General features: G+C 34.5%; 1 long non-coding RNA gene across 2 annotated transcripts in view; it reads left to right on the forward strand.

Moving 5' to 3' along the window:
- The window catches only part of LOC116419751, a 56,798-nt gene extending 34,969 nt beyond the window's left edge, over positions 1–21,829 (forward strand). For both annotated transcript variants that reach the window (XR_004230041.1, XR_004230040.1), the window contains exon 4: positions 21,485–21,829. This is a non-coding gene — a long non-coding RNA (uncharacterized LOC116419751). The remainder of the gene's footprint in view (positions 1–21,484) is intronic.
- Positions 21,830–25,137: the final 3,308 nt, after the last annotated feature.

Raw genomic sequence — 25,137 nt, forward strand, 5'->3', positions numbered from 1 at the left:
ATTGGTTCAAAAGTATTTTCATAATAATACTAAGACATTTTAATTTCTAACATAGTAAATATCAAAAGATATAATCTACATCCCAATGAGACACAGAAGATTTGAGAACTATTTATGAAAATAAGAGTCTAGATTGGAGTAGTAATGATGGAAATAGAAAGAAAGAGTCATATTCAAAAGATCTTATGAAGGAAGGATTGCTAAGACATGAAGACTGGCTAGTAGAGAAGAACAAGAAGTAACTTTCAAGCCTAAGTAACTGAAGAATGTTTGGTATAAAGCTGCTAAACTGATAGCCCAAAAACATAAATGTGACTAGGGTTATTGGCTGTTTCCCAAAACTGAAATATCCTTCCTCTTGACTTCAGCCACTTAAAAATACTGGTTTCGGGCCAGTTAGGTGAAGCAGTGGATAGAGCACCAGCCCTGAAGTCAGGAGGTCTTGAGTTCAAATCTGCCTTAGACACATAACACTTCCTAGCTGTGTGACCCTGGACAAATCACTTGACCCCGATTTCCTCAGAAAAAAAAGAAAAAAGAAAGAAATACTGGTTTCCATTATGCTTACATGAAGCCTTTCCTGACTCCTAAGAACTGAATGTCCCCAAATGAGTTTATCTCAGCTCTCTACTTATTACATATACTAATTAGCTCCCAACGAGGCAAATTTACACACCACATATACCCTATCAAACCAACTTTCACCCGAGAGCACATATTAATAGCTCTGCACCTTCTGCCCCTACTTATCATTTCCATCTGTCCCAAATTTATTCTCGGTATTACATATTGCAAATATAGTTTAATAAAAACATTAGATTGTGAATCTAAAATTAGGAGTTTAAACCCCCTTATATGCCCAAGAAAGTTACAAGAACTGCTAACTCTTGATCCCATGATTAAATCCCATGGCTTTCTCACTTTTAAAAGATAATAGTCATCCATTGGTTTTAGGAACCAAAAATTTTGGTGCAATTCCAAATAAAAGTAATTAACTATTTATTAAATTCTTCCCTACTCCTGGCCATCATTATACTTACTTTCCCCCTAGCCTATAACATGCACAAAATATATAACCTATATGTGCCTATAACCGCACAAAACCAGCAACTTCCCACTATTATGTAAAAACACAGTCAAACTAGCCTTTTTCACTAGCCTCATCCTCTTAGCCCTCTTCATCCACTCTGGGCAAGAAGCCACAATTACAAATTGACAGTGGTTCTCAATAAACACATTCAAACTAGACCAAAGGTGTTTCTTTCTCTCTCTCTCTCTCTCTCTCTTTCTCTCTCTCTCTCTCACCTCCCTCTGTCTCTCTCTGTCCCTCTGTCTCTCTCTGTCTCTCTCTCTGTCTCTCTCTCTTTTCTCTCTCTCTTTCTCTGCCTCTCTCTCTCTCACCTCTCTCTGTCTCTCTCTGTCTCTTTGTTTCTCTGTCTCTCTCTCTGTCTCTCTCTCTCTCTCTCTCTGTCTGTCTTTTTCTCTGTCTCTGTGTTGTCTCTCTCTTTCATTTGTATGTGTTTGTCCGTGTATGTGTGTGTGTGTGTGTGTGTGTGTGTGTGCATACTTAGTGAATCTTCCACTTTCATAGGAGTAATGGTCCTAAAAAATGGCACAAAACAAAAAAATGCAAATTTTGATACATTGAATTCATGGAAAATAGAGTTAGTTTCCCACCAAAAACTGTAATCTTTTGCTAGAAATTACTGAAAATATATTTTTCTGAATATAATTATTAACAAAACATCAGTTCTGATAATAAACACTTTTACTAATACAGTAACCATGAAATAACCTATAAAATGCAGTACACATAATAAAATTGGTAACATGCAAACCATTTTCCTCCCCAGTAATTTCCTAGAAGTTATGTTAACATATCAATTTTTTAAAAATTGATTTCAGATAATATTCATTTTAAAGCATGTGAACTTATAAATGGTGTAACAAATAAAATTCTTAAAACTAAAACATTTTTTATCTAAATTTTACCTTCCACTATGTCAGTTGATAGAGTGAGAGCATTGTACTGAATATTGTACCACTATGAATCTATCTACCTTGGCCACCCTCTGAAAATCAAAGGAGATTTCCTATGGATGATAGAGCATTCCTCAGGATAATGCTCTGAGCCCTGAGCTCTATTCTTCACTCTCCAGCCTTTTCCATTTCCTTTCCAGCAACTTTGTCCCTATTCATTTACCTTTTCCTCCCTTCCTCACTTTCCACTTCCTTTTTGTATATCATCTTCTCCCATTTGAAGGCAAAATATTTGAACACCGAAACTGACTTCTTTTGCTTCTATTGATATCTATCACTGGCATGCATCAAGGTGGTGCAATAAATTTTAAATATGTGATATTGGACAAATTACTCAATTTCTGTCTGATTCAGTTTCCTCAATTGAAAAATGGGATCATAATGGGGAGCCTACCTTCCAGGGATGTTTGAGGATCAAATATGATAATATTTGAGAAACACTTTGAAGGGAATCTGGAACATAGTAATCACTTAATATGTTTTGTCTATCTATCTATCTAAATATGATTAAACCTCGCATACTTAGAATTGACAAGAACTTTAAAAGTATCTACTCTTTCTCCCCTCATTTTGCAGATGAGGAAACCCAGAGAAGTAAATATTTTATGCAAGTATTTTAAGTAGCAGAATTGGGAATTGATCCCAAGTCTTCTGATTCTAAATCAAGCTTGATAATATTTTTAATCTCAACATATGAAATTTGAGGTAACAAGAACACATGTAGTTTAAGATATTCAAAGGGGGTTCTTAGACACAGGACAGATGTATACAGGGCATAGATCCCTCACCTTGGATTCATAGGACTTGTATTTGAAGTTTAGATTCTTCATTTAAGCTCTATAAGAACCATCATTTAAGAAAACCTTGAAGGACCAAGCTGTGATGCCATACATTATTGTTTTGATACATTATCAAAAAAAAAAAATAGAGATAGCAGGATGAAAATTTTATTAAAAAGTAAAATACCAAAAAAAAAAAAAAAAAAAAAAAGCTTTCCTAGAAAAACTCTCATCCTTCCCAGTACCCCCTGACTTCCTGGCCCTTCCCTGCCCCCAGCCTTTTCATTAAATGTACTTGTGCGCACCCCCCAAAAAAAGCCTTCTTAAAAGTAAAAATATATTTTTACATTAATTGATGTGATTGGTCCTTCTGGCATTAATCACTGAGAATCTCTGTTTTCACATCTATAAAGTTAAGGAATTAGACTGGATCCATGATTCTCAAAGTGTGATTCAAAAGAAACCTGGGGTCTCTGAAACCTTTTCAGAGAGTCTAAAACTTCAAAACTGGGTTTTATTTCTAATATGGTAAATATAAGTATAAATCACAGAAACAAAAAAATTTTGGACAGATTCTCAATACTTTTTAACAGTAGAAAGACTTACTGTGTACAAAAGCTTGAGAATCTCTCCCTCTCAGAAATCCAAATAAAATATTAAAAACTCTCTAATCTCTGTCTTGCCTTAGTTTCTCTGGCATTACAATTTAAGTTGTGTCTGATGCTTGGTAACCCTATTTGGGGTTTTGTTAACAAAGATACTGAAGTGGTCTGTCATTTCCTTCTCCAGTTCATTTTACAGATGGGGAAATTGAGGTAAATGGGATTTAGTGACTTAATACATAGGTCACATAGCTTAAAAGTATCTAAGACTGGATTTGTACTCAGGAAGATGAGTTTCCCTCACTTTTAAGCCAGCATTCTATCTAGTTGTATCACCTAACTGCTAAACAACAATTTGAAGTCATAATTGCATAAAATATTGTAACTAGTCCCTGCCCAATGGAAATGGGTAGTGTGAATTTGAACTAAGCAACCACTTCACAGGGTTCATTACTCTCACTAATTGGGACATTGCTACTATAGGTCAGATAGAAAAGATTATCTGCTCCATGGAGCTAAAAAAAAAAAAAAATGCTTGATGTCTATTCATCTAGCTAATTTTTGTTAAGCATCAACTACCTATTAGACATTGTACTATGCCCTGGGGAGACAAAAGTCAAAATTAAGCACTACCAATCCTCAAGGAGTTATAAACTTTTGGGGGAGAGGGGAAAGGAATGACATATACATGTACAAATAAATGCAAACTATATTTAAACTACTGTAAAAACAAAGTAATTTGTGGGATGCTAAGAACTGTCTGGGGAAAACAAAAGAGTCTTCAAGTAGAAACCTACACTAGAGCTAAGCTCTGAAGAGAACTAAGTGCTTAAAAGATTTTGAGGAAACCCATGGTAGTAATCCGCAAGTGACCATTTCTAAATGCAGTCAGTGCTTCTTCATTTTCTTCTAAGCTTTGGGGAAACCTCAGGGTCATGAACAGAAATTTATAGGGAGCAACAAATTCTAAGAGATGGTGTTGAGAAGAATGTGCATTCCCAGAGCAGGAGATGGAGGCCAGTTGGGCTATAATGTTGAGAGAATAATAAAAAAAATCATGGAAAGGGAGGTTGGATCCACATTGCAGACAGAGAAGTATACATTCTGTCTTAAAATCTGCCGTTAAAAATTATGTGTCACAGTGGACATGTTAACTTCCCTCCCCTAGCTACAGGCAGTACGTAAATAGCCACTGGTAAGTCACAGACTAGCTTTGTGGTGTTTCCCACTGACATCAGGAACATGTGAGAAGTGACAAATATGGCAGTGCCATCCATCACTACTCTGTTCGCCTAACAAAAGCAAAGCACAGAGACAACCAATATCGGTAATACCATCTTTCAAGGCAATATTCACAGTTGTACTTTTAACTTAATAGTTTAACTTTGAGAGAAAATGTGACATGCTTAAAGTTACTGTTTGTTTTTTTTTAAAAAATGATAGACAGAGAGTAGGAAGAGTTGAATACTATGTATTAACTCCAACATCAAAGCAGACACTTGATCCCCAAGACAGCCAAGTTTTGTGTAACAATATCTATGGATGGGTGAGTTTAGCTTCCCAGAGGCACATTTCTCCTTAAACATAGCAGAAGTCACAGCCTACTTTCAAATAAGGTAATGATCCCAAGCACATGTGAGTCTACTGACTGGCCCTCAACCATTTCATAAAAAATGGGGGTTTGAGACTGGTCCTTCAGTTCATAATAATAGGCTGCCAACAACTTTTAAAGTAAGCAGGAAGGAATGGGGGAGTGAATGCATGATCAGTGGAGGAGATACTGTATATTTGGAAAATTCCATTTACAGATAAATACCCTCCTTCTCTCCTTGTATTAAATCCCCTTCACAGATTCCCACTCCAAAAGCCTAGAAAGCAGTAATTAGAATGGGTAGGCCGTAGAAGTCAAGTAAACTCAGATTGACAGACATGCCTACCAGAGAAGGCATCCCCTGAGCTTCATTACTCCAACAATAATGTCTTTATTTACAAGCATATTGTGCTCAGCAAAGCTTTTCAGAGAGGGGAATAGAGCACACAAAGGCAAGCCCACCACTGCAGCAAGCTCCTAATTTGCAGATACCAACCCATGCCATTGTGATTTCTATCAAGCCCTCAGAAAACTAAGAGAACAGAGCTCAAAAGCAGGCCCCTGGCAACTTAACCACGTGCAGACCCCAGGAGGGTGAGCTACAGCACAGAAGGAGACCAAGAGATCTCTGCAATGGAATCTCCTGTAGAGTGATCACAGCCTGAGTCCACTTGTCCATGCAATGGATTTGCCTCTGAGCTCAACTTGGAAAGCTCTAAAGCAATGTACTTTTGTGACCTTAAAAAAAAAAAAAACCTTAGTATCTCTTATAATTCTCAGATGGGTACTCATAGAAATATTCTAACCTATTCAGGAGATCTTACCTGGATCAGAGGGGTTCTATGATGAAAGTTGTCTATGAGAGAATTGTATAGGATCAGTGGTTCTCGAACTTTTGTTTTCAGTATCTTTATCCTATTAAAAATTATTGAGGATCTCTCCAAAGAGTTTTTGTTTATCTGGCTTATATTTATAGACATTTACCATATTGGAAATGAAAACTATTTTTGAATTTGTAGACCCTCTAAAAGGGTTTCAGAGATCCCCAGGATTCTCTAGACCATACTTTGAGAACCACTGGTATAGGTCCTAGCATTTTGTGCTTATATGTGAGTCTGTGTCAGTTAATAAAAATTAAGTGCCTGTATGATAGGTCCTGTGCTAAGAGCTGAGGATACAAAAAGAGGCAAAGACAGTTCTTGCCCTCAGAGAGCTTACAATCTAACAGGGAGATGACAAACTATGTGATCAAATAAACTATGTACAGGATAAATTGGAAATAATTAGAGAAGAAAAGTACTGGAATTAAGAAAGGTTGGGAAAGTCTTCCAGTAGAAGATGAGATTTTAGGTGGGATATGAAAGGAGCCAGAGGAGACGTAGGGGAGATGAGGAGACAGAATGTTCCAGGTATGGGGAATAGGTAGAAAAAAAGCATGAAATGGAGAGAAATCATTTGTATAGAACAATAAGGAAGCCATTGTCACCAGATTGACACTTATTCTCATAAGTGTAAAACTGAAAAGATAGGAAGGGGCTTGGAATGCCAAACAGGATTTATTTTTTATTCTGAAGGTAATAGCAAATTATTAGAGTTTATTAAGTGGTGGGGATGACATGATCAGAGCTGCTTTTTAGGAATATCACTTTAACAGCTGAATGGAAGGTGAATTACAGTGGGGAGAGACTTGAGGCAGACAGAGCCACCAGCAGCTATCCAGGTGTGGGGTGGTGAGGGCCTGCCCCATAGTAGAGAAAAAGTTGGAGTAAAGAAAAAGACATGTTAAAGAGATGTGGCAAAGGTGAAATCAATAGTTTGGATTGGGGGGGAAGAAATGGTGAGGAAGCTAAGCTAATGGCTCAGATGGAAGCCTGAGGAACTACAAGATTAGTGCGGCCCTCTAAAATAACATGGAAGTTAGGAGAAACAGAAAATTTAAAGGGAAAGATAATTAGTTCAGTTGGAATTTTAAGATTTTTTTTAAGATGCCTACTAGATATCTCAGTTCAAGATGCCTAAAATGCTTCGAATCAAAACATACTATTTTCACATTTTTACATTTTTTTGTTTTTTCTTTCTCATGGTTTTTCCATTTTGTTCTGACTTTTCTTTTACAACATGACTAATATGGAAATATAAATATAATTGTATATTATATGTATAACCTATATGAAATTGATTGCTGTATTGAGGAGGGGAGAAGAAAGGGAAGAAGGAAGAAAAATTTGAAGCTCAAAATCTTACAATAATAAATGTTCAAAATCATATGTGAATTGAAAAATAAAATACTATTAAGGGAGGGGGGAAGGATGTTTAAACAACAGGTGAGGATGAGAAACTGAAGGTCAGCAAAAAGGCTAGACAAGATTGGTATATTTGAGAAACATTAGCATGGAGATGGTAATTACATCCTTGAGAGTTGATGAGGTTATGGGTCCAGGTCACCAACATTAGGAATGATTTGGATGAGAATCCAGGAAAGAGACTGAGAAGGAGCAGTCCAATAGGAGGAGAATGAAAAGGAATGAGGTCCCCAAAACCTAGAGATATTTTTGTGCATGTTGGGAGCAGAAGAAGGTGAGGAAAGGAGGTGGGAAGCAGGGGAAAAGGAAGAAGAAAATAAATGAAAAGTGGAAGAGAGAAATAGTGAGACAGATTAAAAAGAGCCAGAGATGGATATAGACAAAGAAAGATACAGAGACTAACAGAGACAAAGAGATGAAGATATAGAGGAAGGATGGAAGAACATACAAAATTAAATAGCATTCCAGAAAAGACAATTCTCTTGTCCTACCCCCTATAATTGTAAGTCTGTCGTGCATTTATCAATCTGTTTTATCTCCAGAGTCCAAGACAGTGCCTTGTAGAGTTGTAGCATAACAAAACAAACAGCTGTGTGACTAAGCCACTTTTCCTCCCAATCTCCTATAAATTTGTTATACTGCCACATACTTTACATACATTATATAAAATGCTTTTCATTTGCATGGGTTGCAAAGCTATTGTGAATTTATGGAGAAGCATCAAAAAGGTTAAGCAGATACAGCTGAGTTGCTGTCTGTATCATAGAAGGGATTACCCACCTCAGTAAAATCTCAGATCTATTTGGAGTGTATTTGCAAATATAAAACACTTCATGCACCTTATCTCATTTTATTTGCATATCAATGCGGTGAGTTAGGTAATGCAAGCATTATCCCCATTTTACAGCTGGGAAAACTGAGGGTAATAAGTGATGAATCGTCTGAGTCTTCTAACTAAAAGACCATACTCTGTGACTTAGGTCTTAAAGTACACATAAGCTGTGGCACTGTCCCTTCTATAACTAGCCTGGGATTCCTTTCACTAGTCAATCTTGTTCAAAATGTTTGAAATCTGTCTCCAATTTTTTTTCACCCAGCCTGACTAGTTAATCTCACAGGTGTCTCCCATTTCTAAAAGTCCATAATTCAATGTTTATAGGTTGAGCTGACCTTACTTTGAGATAATATAGTCAAAAAGAAAAACATTAATAAAAACCTATTTTTCAAAAACTGTGCTATCAACTAGGTATCTGGGAGGAATTTTTTTAAATGTCATCATTTTTGAAGTGAGGAGATAGACTATCATGAAGAGTGCTAATTAAGGTAGCACAATGGACATGGGAGTTTTCAATTAATGCTTTTTCATTGTAACCATATCACGAAAATAAAAGCATAACTTATTTCTATTAGAAAGTAATAGTCCAATCCCTACTTATATAGTTATCTATTTAACTACTCTATATATTTACCATATATCATGATTTCTTCTCTGTTCTCAAAGTTTCTAAGCAAAAGTGAAAACTATTTTATTATATGGTTCCTGAAGTCTCTCCCAGCCCCAGAATAGATACTCAGGTCCAAAATGCTCAATGGATCCACATGTACTCAAAATAGCTCATGAGCTCCCACCAATGTGTTCACTTTTTCTCAGGACACAATCAGTTCAAAGAGAAGGCATTTAATAAAACAGCATCATAAGAACAAAACACAATGGAATATTCTCCCCATCTCCCCACCGAAACACCTATGGCGTACTATTCCATTAAAAATATGCATCATTCAGTGAAGTGAATGTGGGATCACTCATGAGAAGCCATATGTATGTAAAATGAATGGAGGGGCAACTTTTACTTCCAACATCCAGAATGTTACTTCCTCTTGATGTCATCGTGTTTCTCTCACTGAGCTTAATTGGAGTTTCTGCTAGATGTATGGTTCCTGTGAGAAAAACCACTCCCTGCTGCTCTTCAAAATCATAGCTATTCTGCTATGTAAAAACCATAATACCATGCGAATACTTGTAATCTCTTAAGCATTGTCTAGTCATCATCTTTGCTGGACATTTCACTCTACTAGACATCCTTCAGGCTCAGCTCAGCCAACTCAGCTTCACTAATCTTAGGGAATATAGTGACTAGAATCTCTCCCTCCAAAGATATATCTTCCCCCCACCCAGATTCTCCTTTCCTTCACTTTGCTACTCACAAGAGCAAATTGTCAGCTCTTTAATCATAATACTCCGATTAGATCTTTATTTTTCTGAAGTAAGAAGTAAAGGCAGAGATAAAAGTTTTCTATTGAAGATAATTTTATAACTTAGAGTTAGATACATACTTCCAAGATCCTCTCTGGTTTTTGTTGCAAATGAAGTTGAATAAGAAAAAAAAAAAAAAAGAAGTCAGTATTCTCTACCCACATTTGTTACAAAAGGTGAGCTAAAGAGGGTAAGTTGCCATTCTTCACCCACAAAATCTTTATTATGTATATCTGATTAAAGCAGAGCTTAATTGCTTGGTGCTATATTTTGGTCATCAAAACAAACAAACTTTTCCCTCTACATTATGCTGGCTCAAATCACAAAACATCCAGTTCTGGTTGGTTGTGGTTGTTTGAGCAGAACCTGTGTAGGAATATGTGGCAATGGGAGTCTGTGGCTAGGGAATTTTCTATAAACACAAACTGTCTAAAGATAGAAAATCAAATCATCTGAGCATCACCTAGAGATTCAGGTCATTTCAAGAAGAAAACTTTCATTTCTAGAAGTATTTTCATTGCCCATAGACAAACTCAGCAAGAAATAAATATTCTGTGAATGCTCAATATTTCTATTCATCTATTGCTGCTGATCTTACGCATTGATATAGTAAGCTGCTGCCCATGTAATGTCATCTCAAAAATAAAATGAAGGTCTTCCTGGATCTGTCACCATCACATCATCTGGAAAGGGGAAGAGAGGAGAACTAAACTTATAGCTTCTGTGAAGCTGGGTTGTTTGGTAGATGGAGGGGTTTTGTGGGGGAGAAGGGAGAAATGGGGTCTGGATCTACAATTAAATTGAATCAGAATAGGGAACTCTCACTAGGGAAACTCTGTAGCTGAATACATTTTTTCTTTAACTTATATTCTTAGAAATTTCCTGAGATATGGAGAAAATAAGTGATTTTTATAGAGTCACATAATCAGCATATATTAGAGACAGGTCTTAAACCTTGGTCTAAAAATTCCATTAATAGAAGACAAAGTTTTCCATTCTACAAACAGAGGTAAAAAAGAAATGTATAAGGCCTGGGAAATGGCACTCATTGGCATAAACTTATGCTAAAGTGGAGATGATTAAAGTAGAATCTTTTTGTTTTGATGGGGAAATGCTTTGGCATTGATCCAAGTGAAGAAAACCATGGAAAACATGGCACAGTGAAAAGAAAAGTAATGGAAAAGAGAACTTAAGAGCATAAAAGTACTTCTCAGGTCTACCTAAGAATTGATCTTACCTCCCATGGTTTTAGAAGTCCGGTTTTTTTTTTAAGACAGAAATAGAAAAATCATGACTTTCAGAGCCAGAAGAGAACTGGGAGAATCATTTCCATATGGTCAGAACTAGGTAATTAAAGAAAGAGATCTGTCCTTGCTCTCAATTCTACATCATCATTCATCAGCATTATCTAATAAGCTTGCCTGATTCCATTTGATTTTGAGTTTCTTAAAATAACTTTCAGCATTTGATATCATCTTTTTCAGTGGTCAACAAAAGTTTTAAAAATTATTAATTCAGTTATATGAAACTATTAAACTTTAATTTGAACATATATAGAATATATATAAATATATAATATATATATATACTTACTAAATATATATATTTGAATGCTGTCATGAAATCTAACAATATTTTTAAATCTTCTGCTACCTTCATACATCTCCTAAAAAAACACTCATCACAACCATTTAGTAAGAAATATGACATTAAAAGGAGGTAAATTTCTCCTGGATTACATTGTGATTTAGTTGTGCTCTCCCATTAAGTCTAAATCTGTCTCCCAACTGGTGTGAAGTAGTGATGATTTATCCGAGCCTGATGGTAAAGGTCTATTAAAACAATAACTTGAAAATAGTCTTCATCGCTAACATGTCACTCATCAAAGAGATTAAAGCAGTCAATTACCACAGAAGACTACAGATCTATCTGTGGGGTATGTGCAGAGTTGCTGCCAAAGATATCAAAGATGCCTGACTAATTTTATATACCATGAAACTCTCTATTAGGGAATCTTAAGAAACTAGAAACACATAGTAAGGAGATAACACAGCCAATGACTAGGACAGTTATTTATGGGTCATACACCTTGGAATATAAACATTATATTCAAAGGGAGGAATGCATTTCTTTAGCTGTGAAGTGGTTCAACTGTTATGGGGGGGAAATAGAATTTTTACAGGAAATGTAACTCAAATGTTTAAACCAATAGTATCATAAATTTAGAAATAGAAAACACTTGAGAAGTTATTTAGTCCAGTCATTTCATTTTACAGAATTTTAGAATCTGAAATTCAAAGTGATTTACCCAAGGTTATATACATAAAAATTAGCCACACTAGGATTTGCATGCAGCTTTTCTGACTTCCTTTCATTCTAAATCTAATGCTATTCCTACTGTATTATATTAACTCAGACCCAGAGTTACTTTTATAGCACTTATACTCCAAAAAGGTCAAAGATGGAGGTTTGTATATATGCCAAAATATTCATAACAACACTATTTATGAGGAAAAAAAACTGGAAACCAATTGGGTGTCTACCAATTGGAGAAAGGTTTAAAAAAGCCTAATATTATCATATCATGACAAATGACAAATATAAAATATTCAAAGAAATATGGGAAGACATGTAAATAGAGTGAAGAAAGCAGAACAAGGAAAATTATATATGTATTAAGTATATAGCACATACATTGAGATCTTTCACCCAATTCTGCAGCTTCTACATGAATAGAAAAAAGTAAAACTGTGGATAGAACATTGAATTTGGAGATAGGAAGACCTAATTTAAAATCTTGTGATCCCAGGCAAGTCATTTAAACTTTTTCTACATCAATTTTCTCATCTATAAAATGAGACTGATGACAAATTTCCACTTTCTTGAGAGGTGAGAGATTAGGAGTATATAATACAACACACACTATGTGACATGGTTGATTTGTTGCTTTGTTTTGTATAGCTGTTTTGTTATAATGGGATGCACTGTAATGTTTGAAAAATAAAAACTAAATAAAATTGGGATTCAAGCACATCAAAGTGTTGTCAATTATTTGGTACTATGTTCACTCTTAAAAAATTCTGTACCCCATTTTTGTTATTATTTTCTGAGGGAACCCTAGGTAGACTTCACCTAAATGAGTGAAAGCCTTGCTGAGAAAGTAATAGCATCTCTGATAAAAGTATGATAGCCAAGATGTATAGGAATTGTCACAGATAAATAACACCAAGAATCATTTCCCAATAGATATGGTCAAAGAATAGGAACAAATCGTTTTCAAAAGAATTGTGAACTCTAAATTATCAAATGAAAACATGTTCCAACTTTCTTATAGCAAAAGAAATGAAGCAACTGAACTTACACCCTACTTGGTAAAAATAGGCATAAATTATTTAAAAAAAAAAAAAGAAAAAGGAACCACCAATGTTGAATAGATTATGGAAAAAAGGCACACATCCATATGCTATTGGTAGAGCTGTGATTTGATCTAATCATTTTGGAGAATAATTTGGATTATGGAGGAAAAGTAACTAAGTGCCCATAGCTTTTGAGCTAGTGATCTCCCTACTAGGCTTTTGTACAAAGAAAGATAGACAGAAATAAATATACAAAATATACCAAAACATTTCTAGTAACTCTCATTGCATCCACAAGGAACTGGAAACAGAGTAGGTTTCTATCAATCAAGGAGTGGCTAAAAATAACTATAGTATATAACTGTACTGGAATATTATTATACAATAAAAAATACAACCATAAGGAATGGAATTCAGAGATGTACATGAAGCTTTATATGAACTCATGCAGCAAAATGAACAAAATCAAGAGAAAAATATAGACAATGACTATAACAAATTAAGATAAAAGATTACTTTAAAAAAAGGTTATAACTCTGAGTAACTGAAAAATCAGTGAATATTGCCTATAATAAAATAAATATCTTTAAAACAAATAAATGGGACAGCTAGGTGGTGCAGTGGATAGAGGATCAGCCTTGAAGTCAGGAGGACCCGAATTCAAATATGGTCTCAGACACTTAACACTTCCTAGCTGTGTGACCCTGGGAAAGTCACTTAATCCAATTGCTTCAGCCAAAAGAAGAAAAAAAAAAAGAAAAAGAAAAGAAAAGAAATAAAGGACTGCAAGAACAGAGTGTTGTTTACATAGTTCAATGGATTAATTGTACTGATTTTTTTTTTTGCTTGATTTTTACTTTGTCTCAATAGATTTATGCTAGAGGGAAGGGCTTTTTTTGATGAGTTTCAGAAAAGATTGATGTAAAGACCAAAGACATCAATAATATTTTAAACAAAAGAAAGGAAAAGCAATGCATTTCTAATTATATATATATACACTCATATGTAATATATATGTATATATACACATAGATATACATACATTTATGTGTGTAGATACATACATATATATATATATATATATATATATATAATTTTCACCCATAAACAAAGTATTCAATTCCTCCCCAGAAGAAAGTTTCACACTCCTGTATTTGAATAGATTTTTGTGTTTTCAAAAGGTAGTGTGGCAAGAGGCAAACTGAGAACACTGATCAAGTAGTCAGGAAAATGTTTTGGTTTTGTGACCCTGAGCAAATAAGTCACTTAAGTTTTCTGAAAGTCAGCTTCCTTTGCTATAAAATCAAGATACTAAGAGCACCTTATACTATATACATGATTGTCGTGAAAATCAAATGTAATAATGAATGTGGAATACTTTACAAACCTTATGTTATATGAAATTACATATCATCATTATCATTATTATCATTATCTAAAGAGATTGAACTAGATAATTACCTAGTTCCTAACTCCAGGAATCTACACTCTAGGTTCAATTAATGCTGTAAAGGTACTTTCTTCCCCCTTCACCTACATTAGTTCTGTTCTCAGAAGGGTCAGCAAATCAAACTTTCTGGAAGCAGATGATAATAACAGTAGAAGTAATTCAGTGCCATAAGCAATTAATTAAATGGATGGCATTCAGAATACTAAATGTTACAGACAGGATTGTTCTAGTTTCTGAAATTCTGCCAAAGCCTCCAGGATTAGTGCTTTTTAATAAGGAGATTTGACTCCAAGGATGAATGAATGAATCTATGAATCAAATATTTGTTAAGCACCCATTGTGTTCAGAACATTCTGATGGTGCTTAAGGAGATGAAAAATTTAGATAAGGAAACATTTCACCTTCATGAGGGCTTATCATCTAGAAGGAAGATTTAAAAATATAATAATAATAGCTAGTATTTATTTAGGTTTCAAGATTTGCAAAATACAGTACATATGTTACCTTATTTGTTCCTCACAATTACCCAAAGAAGTAAATGCTAGTTTTATCTCCATTTTATAGGTGAGGAAACTGAAGCTAAGAGGTTTCATTGTCACAAAGCATTAAGTGTCTGAGACTGGATTTGATTCCAGGACTTAGCACTCTTATCCACTTTCCTCCTTGCCTGATGCAAACATAGTTAGCATTAGAGAGTTGGGGGTAGGGAGAGTGAGGAGAGGAAAGCTATGTGAAGTCCAATGGAAAAGGTCATTACTAGTCAGGCAGGGATCAAGGAATTGAATTTGGTTTAGGTTTTAAATCTATTTAGGTTTAAATTTGAATTTGAATTAGGTTTTAAAGAGGAATTCAAAAAGTGATAGCCAGAGAGGAAAGAAGTGATAGGGCTCCAAAGGCAGTAAGAGAGTTATGGGAATCCCCTTTTAGTTGGTGTAGGTCCTTCATGAAAGAATTCACGAACCCGAAGAGTTTTAGGTGGCAAAAATGGAAGTTTATTGTTGGATGAGAAGTCAGCTTTGCTAGAAAAACTGACTTCTTCAGTGACAAAGTCCTGTTAGGGAAATGGAGGCTTACACTGAGAAGAGAATGTCTTCACAGCAGGCAGGATCCTGACAGCTATGCCAAAAAGGCAAAGCATACAACTTTGGACATTCTGCAAAGAAAAAGAGAGCAGGAATGTATTTTATGAGCAGATCTTGGCGGGGAGCTGGGGTCAGTTTTAGCGGATCAGATCAGGATCTCCCAATTGAAATTACTTTGAAGTTTTTTTCAGTCTGAATTTGAATGGAGATCCAGCTATCAGTGGGGATGATTTGCTTTAGAAATGGCCCAGCTTGCGAAACACACTCTCTCCTAGACTCCAGAAAGCCTGGGAGACCAACAGTCAAAGGAAACAGAGTTTCAAAGTGTTTATTTTACAGATCAAAAGGGAACACAGTTTCACACCCCCATCAGAAAGTTATTCCAGGGATGTGTGAAAAAAGGAAGATTAAAAAAAAAAAAAAGCAAATAGGGTGACAAAGAATAATTCAGTTTGGTTTGAGTAGAAGTGGGTGGAAAGGCAGACTGGGAGAAAGAATAGAAAGATAGGGTAACATCACATTGTGGATCATCTTCAGTGGCAGTCTGTGAATCAATAAGCATTTATTAAGTGCCTATTCTGTTTCAGACATTAAGAATTGAGGTTACCAAAGACAAGAAGGGCAAAAGACAGTCCCTATTATCAAAGAGTGTAATTATGGAGAAGATATGCAAAGAATTCTGTTTCAACAAAATTTATACAAGATAAATAGGAAAGTATCAAGAGATACAAGATATCAGCATTAAAAGAGATCAAGAAAGACTGTTGAAGGGAGGATTTTAGCTAAGACTTGAAAGAAACTAAAGAACTGGGGAATGCCAATGGTTTAAGAATATGGTCTGGATGCAGCTTCCTCAAAAGAAACTAAGAAGGAGCAGATAGATAGGAAAACTAGGAGACTGCAGTCATGAAAACCTAGAGAAAACAGCATCAATGGGAAGAGGATTACTGGCATTGTAAAAGGCTATAGAAAAGTCCATAAGGATGAGAACTGAGAAAAGGTATTTGATATGTCAATTAAAAGATCATTGACAACCTTAGAGAAAGCAGTTTCAAATGATGGACGGAGTCAGAAGCCAGACTGCAGAAAGTCAAGAAGAGAATAAAATTAGAGGAAAAGGAGGTGCTAATTACAGCTTTTTCAAAATGTTCAGTCACAAAAGAGAGGAAATATTTAAAATACTAGTTAGCGGGGACAAACAAATCAAGTTTAATTTTTTTTGGGGGGGGGATGGAGGATACATGAATATTTTTGTAAGTATTAGGGATGCAACTAGTATGCAGGGAGAGGCTGAAGATTAGTGAGAGTAGGAATGATAAAGGGTAAATCTATTAAATAAGAAAGCATGGTATAAGATTAATTGTGCACATAAAAGGATGAGCAAGTAAAGAAGTTCAAACTTTGCTCAGTGTTAAGTAATAAGAAAGCCACTGAAGGCTTAAAAAAAATTTTTTAGCAAGGTAATCAGGGTAAAGTGACTTACCCAGGGTCACACAGGTAGTAAGTGTTAAGTGGATGAGACCAGATTTGAACTCTTTATTGTATCTTTAAACATTTGGAAGTTGGGCCATTTGAAGTCCATGAACAACCATTTACTAATCATCTACTTTTTGTAAAACACTTTGCTAGTAACTTATCAAAATAACACATAGTTGTTTCAAACCAGAAGTTTTATCTTTTTTTACCTTCTACTACTAAGTCTTTACAGAAACCTAGCAAAGAATTTACTTTGTATTCATAGGGGCCATACAATTTTCGTCTCTTTGCTTGATAGAGATGCCCATAAGTGCAATTAATTCTTTATTACCATCTGTATTTGCATTCTTGTAGAATATAATTTCCTTGTTTCCCCAAGGCATGTTAATATTTTATACTTCATCATATCATATGTGAATCATCTTTCTCAAATATATATTATGCTTCCTCACTACCCGCTATCTAATATAACCTTTATATAATATCTAAAAGCATTGTATCCTATGTATTAGGGAAAAAGACACTCTTTCAATGAACCTACAGTCTAATAGTGACAATAATCTATTCAAAAATAACTATAATACAATAGGAACCCATAGACCATTATTGGAGCTCTGAGTTCACACAGACCAGATTCAATAGAGACTTCTCTAAAAAGCTATCTATGTCTCATGCTCCAGTCTAGGGAACATAAGAATTTGACTTCTTGGAAAATTTTGACAGGCAGATGAAAAGAAGGGTTTCAGAAACTCATAAAATGATTGAATTTTGTAGACTAAAGAGGAGCTTATTAGCATCTAGTAAAACTGTCTTCATTTCACAGGTAGGAATACTAATACTCAGAGAAACTACTTGCCCAGATCTGCAGATCATTAACAGTGGGTAGAGTAGCCTAAGTAATCTGATTTCCAGTCTTCTGCTCTTTCCACTACACTTTTCATTTTGACATTTTTAATAGGTAAATAGATTGACAACTATAAATGAAAGCACCTCCTGGGCTTTCTTGACAGTCACCCTTTCCCTAGTTCCCCTTCCCCATCAAGCACAAAAATACTTAAGTAAAATTGTGATCTAAGCAAAATTTCATTCCCCCTACAGTTTCTGTTCTGTGCCCACAATCCATGCGTCTAGGGAACTCATTTTGCTCTTTTGTTCTTTTCCAGAGTACCCTCCTAGAATGGGCAACCACCTCATGCTTTTCAACTTTCCTTCTTCCATTCCTTCATCCATCAGAAATTAAATGTTCTTTGGTTTTAATTCTGCTCCCTAATGATCTTGACAATTACTTTTGAGCTAAAACTCAAATTAGCTAATAATGACTTGATACTACCCTCTTTCTGATAACATTTTCATGCTAATAATCCCATGTAGTTGTCCAAAAGACTAACTAATATGGTTATATATCTGATGCCTTAGAAGGGCCAGTGGGAGAGAAATTGGGGGTCAAGGTTCCTTTCCCAGCATTCTTCACATCAAATCAATGGACAACTATCTATTGTACCAGTCCTGGGCTCTTTTTTTTCTGTCTATATACTCTCTCAGTAATTTCATTAGCTCTCAATATTTAAATCATCATCTTAAATAAGTTAAGAGACTTGTCCAAGTTTACACAAGTCATAAGTAACAGAGGGAGGATTTAAATCCATGTTCTCTGACTACAAAACTGCTCAATTTGAATTGGCATTCTGAGACAGTTCTGTTTTAGATTTGTTGAGTCTAAGATGCTTTTAGGACTTCAAAATAGAAATGTCCAGCAGGCAGTTGACATTGATGGATTGGAATTTAGGAAAAAATAACAACTAGATATGTAATTTTCTAAATTATGTAAATTTAGGACTCTCCTGTATAGAGAAGATAATTCTGTTTGAAAAGGAATCTGAGTTTTTGAAAAGTTTATATAGAGATGTATTTGTCTACTTTTCTGCCAATCTCCCTTGCTTACATTCAAATCCAGGACCTCATCTTCTCTCCTCCATTCTGGCTTTATGTAATTGCTTCTGAGCTGAATTCCCTCTTTCCTATTTTGATCACCTCCACTTTCCATATATATCATAACATCAGACAAATCTTCTTGAAATACTGTTTTTAACACATCCTCTGTTCTTAGCTTACAATGACAGAACAGTAGACAAAGACATCTTAGAAACCATAGTGGGGAAAGAGAGAACTTTTTGTCTTGGATAAAAGAAGGGAAGACAAAAAGATAGTAGAAATATCCTTCAACTACTGGATATTTTGCTTACCAAACTGGCATCAAAGGAATTTCCTCAATTTGCTTTATGTCAGTGAATTGAAAACAAACTTGAAAAGTACAGTAGACTGTATCTAGAGCAGTCATCTATATCCAGAAGTGACATCTGTAAATGATGCTAACCATTAGGCCATATTTTCTTGACAAAAAGAAGTCAACTTGGGCTTACTCTGCCAATTGCTTTCCTAAAAGTTGAATTCTGTTATAAATAGAAGAAACATTGAGGTAATATTTAAAATTTTACTACACTTATTAAATATGTATGTTACCATTTCTGTGTCCTTTCTTTAGTTCTATACAATTACTCTCCAGTAAAGCATAACACCTGATATTATTTCATCCTTTATCCCAGGTGTCTGGTACCTTTTACATAATAGACTCTAAATGTTTATTCAATTGAATTGAAAGATATTTATCACACTTGCAAAGCATATGTGATATCTTTTCTGAATATCTGTTCCTCCTGCTCTTTTTAAAATGGAATACTTTGTTTTCTAATAGCTTGCAAATTTTCATTTTAGGAAATAAATTGATTTCTCTTTAAAGTCCTGAGTTTTCAATACTAGGAGGATTACAGAGAATCAGGTACACTCGTTCATTACGTGTGGAATTACAAACCGTGAAATCTTTTTTGAACCTAATCTGGCAGTATGCCACAAAAATTATGAAAGTAATCGTACCCTTTGACTCAATAATTCCATTGTTGGAAATATAACCAGGAAATGTTACTAAAAATAAAAGAATAATCCATTCAAAGATTTTCACTGCAGCACAATAAATGTAAAAATTTAAAGCCAACTTACTCAATTTAGATAAATGCTTAAATAAATCACATATATCATAAAGATTTTTTAATATAAAAATGGATTACAACATAAAACAATGCAAGGAATATAGGCTCTGGAATTAGAAAATCTGGTTTCAAATCTTACCTTTAGCAATTATATCTGTAGGATCTTAAGGGACTTGCTTAAATTCCTTGGTCCTCAGTTTCCTCATCTGTTAAATGAGAAATTAAACTACCTGATCCCTTGTTAGAAGTTCCTGCCAGTTCTAATTCTGTGGTTCTATGAAAATAATGAAGTCTTGGGAGAGACATTTATTAACTAATGCAAAGAAAAACAGCAAACAATATGACTGCATACATATTGTAAGGACTGGAAGAAGACAGGCAAATAAGAAGGAATGGACAAAGAATACTAATTGAGACCAACACTTTATGCAATTAAAATTAACTTATTTAAATGTAAATAGTTACAAAATAAGTTTAATTGGTTGCTTTTGTATTTAATGCTGCTTATAAAATCTTGTTTCTTAATTCTAAATTTCTTTTTCTAGTCCAAATCCAAAGCTTGATGTAGACAAATATCAAATATCACTGATAACCAGTGAAGGGGGGGAAAAAGGTAGCTCAAGAAAGGAGGTTGCTAAAGCAGTGACAAATTATGGATCTAAACTCTCATTATCTTCAGGCTTATTATTAATAATTCAACTTTTATTCATTAAGTACTTTTAAAGGAAAATGAAGAATACAACAGTGAGGTATAATGGAAGGAATTAGAGGATCTGGATTGAAATCCTTTTGGGAATATGTACAAATTTCTAAGGGTCCTCATCTTAAAATGAGGCTCTACCAAGTGGTCTTTTAATCTAAGACTGAGTGCTAAAACAAAAACCAAAATACATACTTTTCCATGTTTCCATTAAAAGCATACCCTCAAAAATGTATTTAAATTCAAAAAGTTTGACAAGAAAAAAAAAGTGTAAAACTTTCCTAAGCTAAAAATATCTTGGCCAAAATGCACATATGTATGAGAAGCTTGTCACTTAATAATAGTCACACAGGAGCTTTCAAATACGTGAAACTAATATAACAATAATTATTATTCACTTGAAAGCTCTGAGGTTAGCATGACTTCTGCGCTTGTGTGGGCTTTAGGTGATCACATTTGGTTCTGCCTCACTTCATAGTGAGGCAATGTCACATATAATGAGGTTATCAACCCCAGAAAAACACATAACTGTTGTAAAAGAATATCTTAATCCTGCTAAATGAGTGGTTTGTCACTAATTGGCTGCCGCACTAATTTTATCCAAGTGCAAACATTACTTAGAGGAACCCACCTGTATTTCCTAGGATTAACATCATGAGCATCTTTTCTGCATCAATACTGCCACCTTCTGGTTATCATAGAATTCAACTTTTATCTATGTAAACATCAAGAACTGTGCAAGTTTACACCAGAGTGATAATAGAAGGGGTTTTGAAAATGATTAAGTGTGGCCTCTTTCTTTTACAGATGAGGAAATTGAGGAACAGATGGATGAAGTGACTTTTTTCACAGTCCTACAGCTAATGAATAGAAGAGATGGCTTTAGAACTCATGTCTCCAGACTCTTAATCTGATGCTTGTTTTTTTCTATTTCCATAATTGTACAGTTTGCTGTTTTAAATGGAAACAGATTGTGTAATGTGCCAAAATAACAGGTCATTCATCATTTAAAGAAATACATTCGATTCCTTTTCCCCCAGTCTTTCCCCCCTCTCTTTTCACAAATACTTCTGCCAAATCAGGTATGATAGTAATGTTAATGCTCATATGTCATGTTCTAGAGAAACAAGTGAAAAGAGAAATATAGTATTTATTCAAGCGTAATGAAACACTAAGATTAATGTTTTTAAAATATATCGGCTTAGCAAAGCAGGAGGATTGTATTTCCAATGTATTATTTTAAACTTACAACAAAAGTACATTTAATAGCAGTTGGCTTGTTTTGCACCAATACTAATATTTCCTGATCTTAGATTGGATCTGCGTGAGGCAAACATTTTTGGAAACTATTGTGTGAACCCAAAACAATGCATAAGGAGGTTTTTTTAACCTCTGGGTGGGGGAAAGGCCATAAAATGAAGCAGTCTTCCAGCAGGCAATCAGAAAGATTTAATTTTTAAGTTACCTCTTCATACAGTAGAAACAAATTCAGAGAGAGAAGAAAGATATTATTCTCTTCTTAAAGGTAAAGAGAGTTGCCCTGTTAATATGTTGCCATGCCATACAATCCAAGGATTCCAAGAGCCCTCCGAAATGAAAAAGGTTTCATATATACCGTATTATTTATAGTGGCATTTTATGAAGCAGCAAAGAATTGGAAACAAAGTAGGCGTTCATTGATTAGGAATGACTATACAAACTGAACTACTTGGATGTAAAGCAATATTACTATGTTAGAAGAAACAATGAATATGAGAAATACAGAGAAATTTTATATGAATTGATATAAAGTAAGGTAATATCCACAATGACTACAACAATGTAAGAGCAAAGTACAACAGCAACTAAATGCTACAAAATTATAATTACTAAGCTAGGTACTAAATTAAAAATATGAAAAGGCATCTCTATTTGGCAAATGTGGGGGATTATAAGTATAGAACTGATAGATGATGTCTGATACGTAGATTACTTTGATTGAACTGTTTTTCTTCTTTAATTCTTTGTTTTAAGGAGCAATTCCTCTAGGGATGAAATGGGGAGGCAGGGAAGGAGGCAGTATGATATGAGTATTGATTCTGTAATCCAAGGTGCTGAGTTCACACCCTGGTTCTGCCACTTACTGCCTATGTTACTTTGAACAACTCATTAAATAATTCTGAGCTTCAGTTTCCTCAACTATAAAAAGAAAGGTTCTGAATGAAATGACATCAAAGGAATTTTGCCACTTTAAATTTGTTTCTAAATATACTTTGGAAAAATATAAGTATTTAAAACTAAAAATATTAATCAAAATTATTTTTACTATTTTTATTTTGGTGTTTAATTGGGGTTCTAATTTGTGATTTTATTAGGTTTTATTTGTTTCATAGTTATTATGCCTAATTCTTTGTTCTGTTCTTTTATTATTAGAGCTTTTTATTTTCAAAACACATGCATAGATAATTTTCAACATTCATCCTTACAAAAACTTCTGTTCCAAATTTTCTCTTTCCATTCCCTTTATTCCTGCCCTAGATGAAAAGTAATCCAATATATATTACACATGTGCATTTCTTCTATACATATTTCCACAACTATGATGCTGCACAAGAAAAATCAGATCAAAAAGGGAAAAAATGACAAAAAACAAAATGCAAGCAAATAACAAAAAGAGTGAAATGGCATGTTGTGATCCACATTCCAGTCTCTGGGTGCATATGGCTCTCTCCATAACAAGATCATTGCAATTGAATCATCTCATTGTTGAGAAGAGTCACATCCATCAGAATTGATCATCATGTAATCTTGTTGCCATGTACAGTGATCTTCTCATTTTTTGCTCATTTCACTTAGCATCAGTTCAAATAATCTCTCCAGGTCTCTCTGAAATCATCCTACTGATCATTTCTAATAGAACAATAATATTCCATCACATTCATATACCACAACTTATTCAGCCATTCTTCAATTAATGGGCATTCACTCAGTTTCCAGTTTCTTGCCACTACAAAGAGGGCTGCCACAAACATTTTTGCACATACAGGTCCCTTTCTCTCCTTTAATATCTCTTTGGGATACAAGCCCAATAGAAACACTGCTGGATCAAAGAGTATACACAATTTGATAACCCTTTGGGCATCAAATTATGCTCCAGAATCGTTAAATCAGTTCACAACTCCACCAACAATGTGTTAATGTCCCAGTTTTCCCTCATTCCCTCCAACATTCAATATTATCTTTTCCTATCATCTTAGCTTATCTGAGAGATATGTAATGGTTCCTCAGAGTTGTCTTCATTTGCATTTCTCTGATCAATAGTAATTTAATCTGCTCTTTCTTTTATTAATAGAAGAATTTAGAGAGAGATTTTCCTAAGCAATTCTTAGGCTACATATAAAATTTCGACATGGTGCTTCCTTGTTATCATTATCTTTGATGAAATTATTCATTTCCTATAATTTGTTTTTGACTCTTCTATTCTTTTTTCTTAATATTTTTCCCAATTACATATAAAAAAATTTTAAAGTTTTTTTCAAATTTTGAGTTTCAAATTCTCATCTTCCTTCCCTTCCCCACCAATGAGAAGGCAAGCAATTTGACATAGGTTATACATGTGTAGTCATACAAAATACATTTTCATGTAAGTCATTTTGTGAAAGATGACAAAAAACACATAGATTAATGTTATAAAATAAATAGATTTTTAAAAAACAAGAAAAATAACATTTGATCTGCATTCAGACACTATCAGTTTTTTTCTCTGAAGATGGACAGCACCTTTCATCATAAGACCTACAGAATTTTCTTGGATCATTGTATTTCTGAGAAAAGCTAAGTTATTCATAGTTGATCGATCGTCATACAATATTGCTGTTACTTCCTCTTGCACTGTGATGAAGACTCAGACTGCAACTCAGATTCAAGTATAGGCAATTTAACAGTCTTGACTTTGGTGACAACAAAAGGACTCCTATAAATATCCTATTGTTCAATCCTTTTAATGTCTCTAGTCTATAGTCTTTGGGCATAGTTTCATATTGTTCTCCAGAATTATTGGACCAATTCATGACTCCATCAACAATATATTAGTTTTTCACCTTTCCCACAATCCCTCCAACATTCATCATTATCTTTTTCTGTCATAAAGATCCATTTTTTTCCCTGTAGGGTTATATTCAGTTTTTCTGAGCAGATTGCTTTTTATTGCAAGCCTAGATTCTTTATGTTCTGGAATAGTCTGCACAAGCTCCTCAGTCATTCATTTTTGTGGCTGCTAAATCTTGTGTGATTCTGTCTTTCTGGTGCTTGAAGTTTTTCTTTCTGACTACTTGCAATATTTTGTCCTTGATATGGGACCTCTGGATTTGGGCTATGATATTCCTGGAAGTTTTCATGTTGGAGTTTGTTTCAAGAGATGACTGATTGGTTCTTTTAGGTTTCTAATTTGCTATTTTGGTCTAAGACATCTGAATAGTTTT

Source organism: Sarcophilus harrisii, chromosome 6, assembly GCF_902635505.1.
Source record: "Sarcophilus harrisii chromosome 6, mSarHar1.11, whole genome shotgun sequence".
NCBI lineage: Eukaryota > Metazoa > Chordata > Mammalia > Dasyuromorphia > Dasyuridae > Sarcophilus > Sarcophilus harrisii.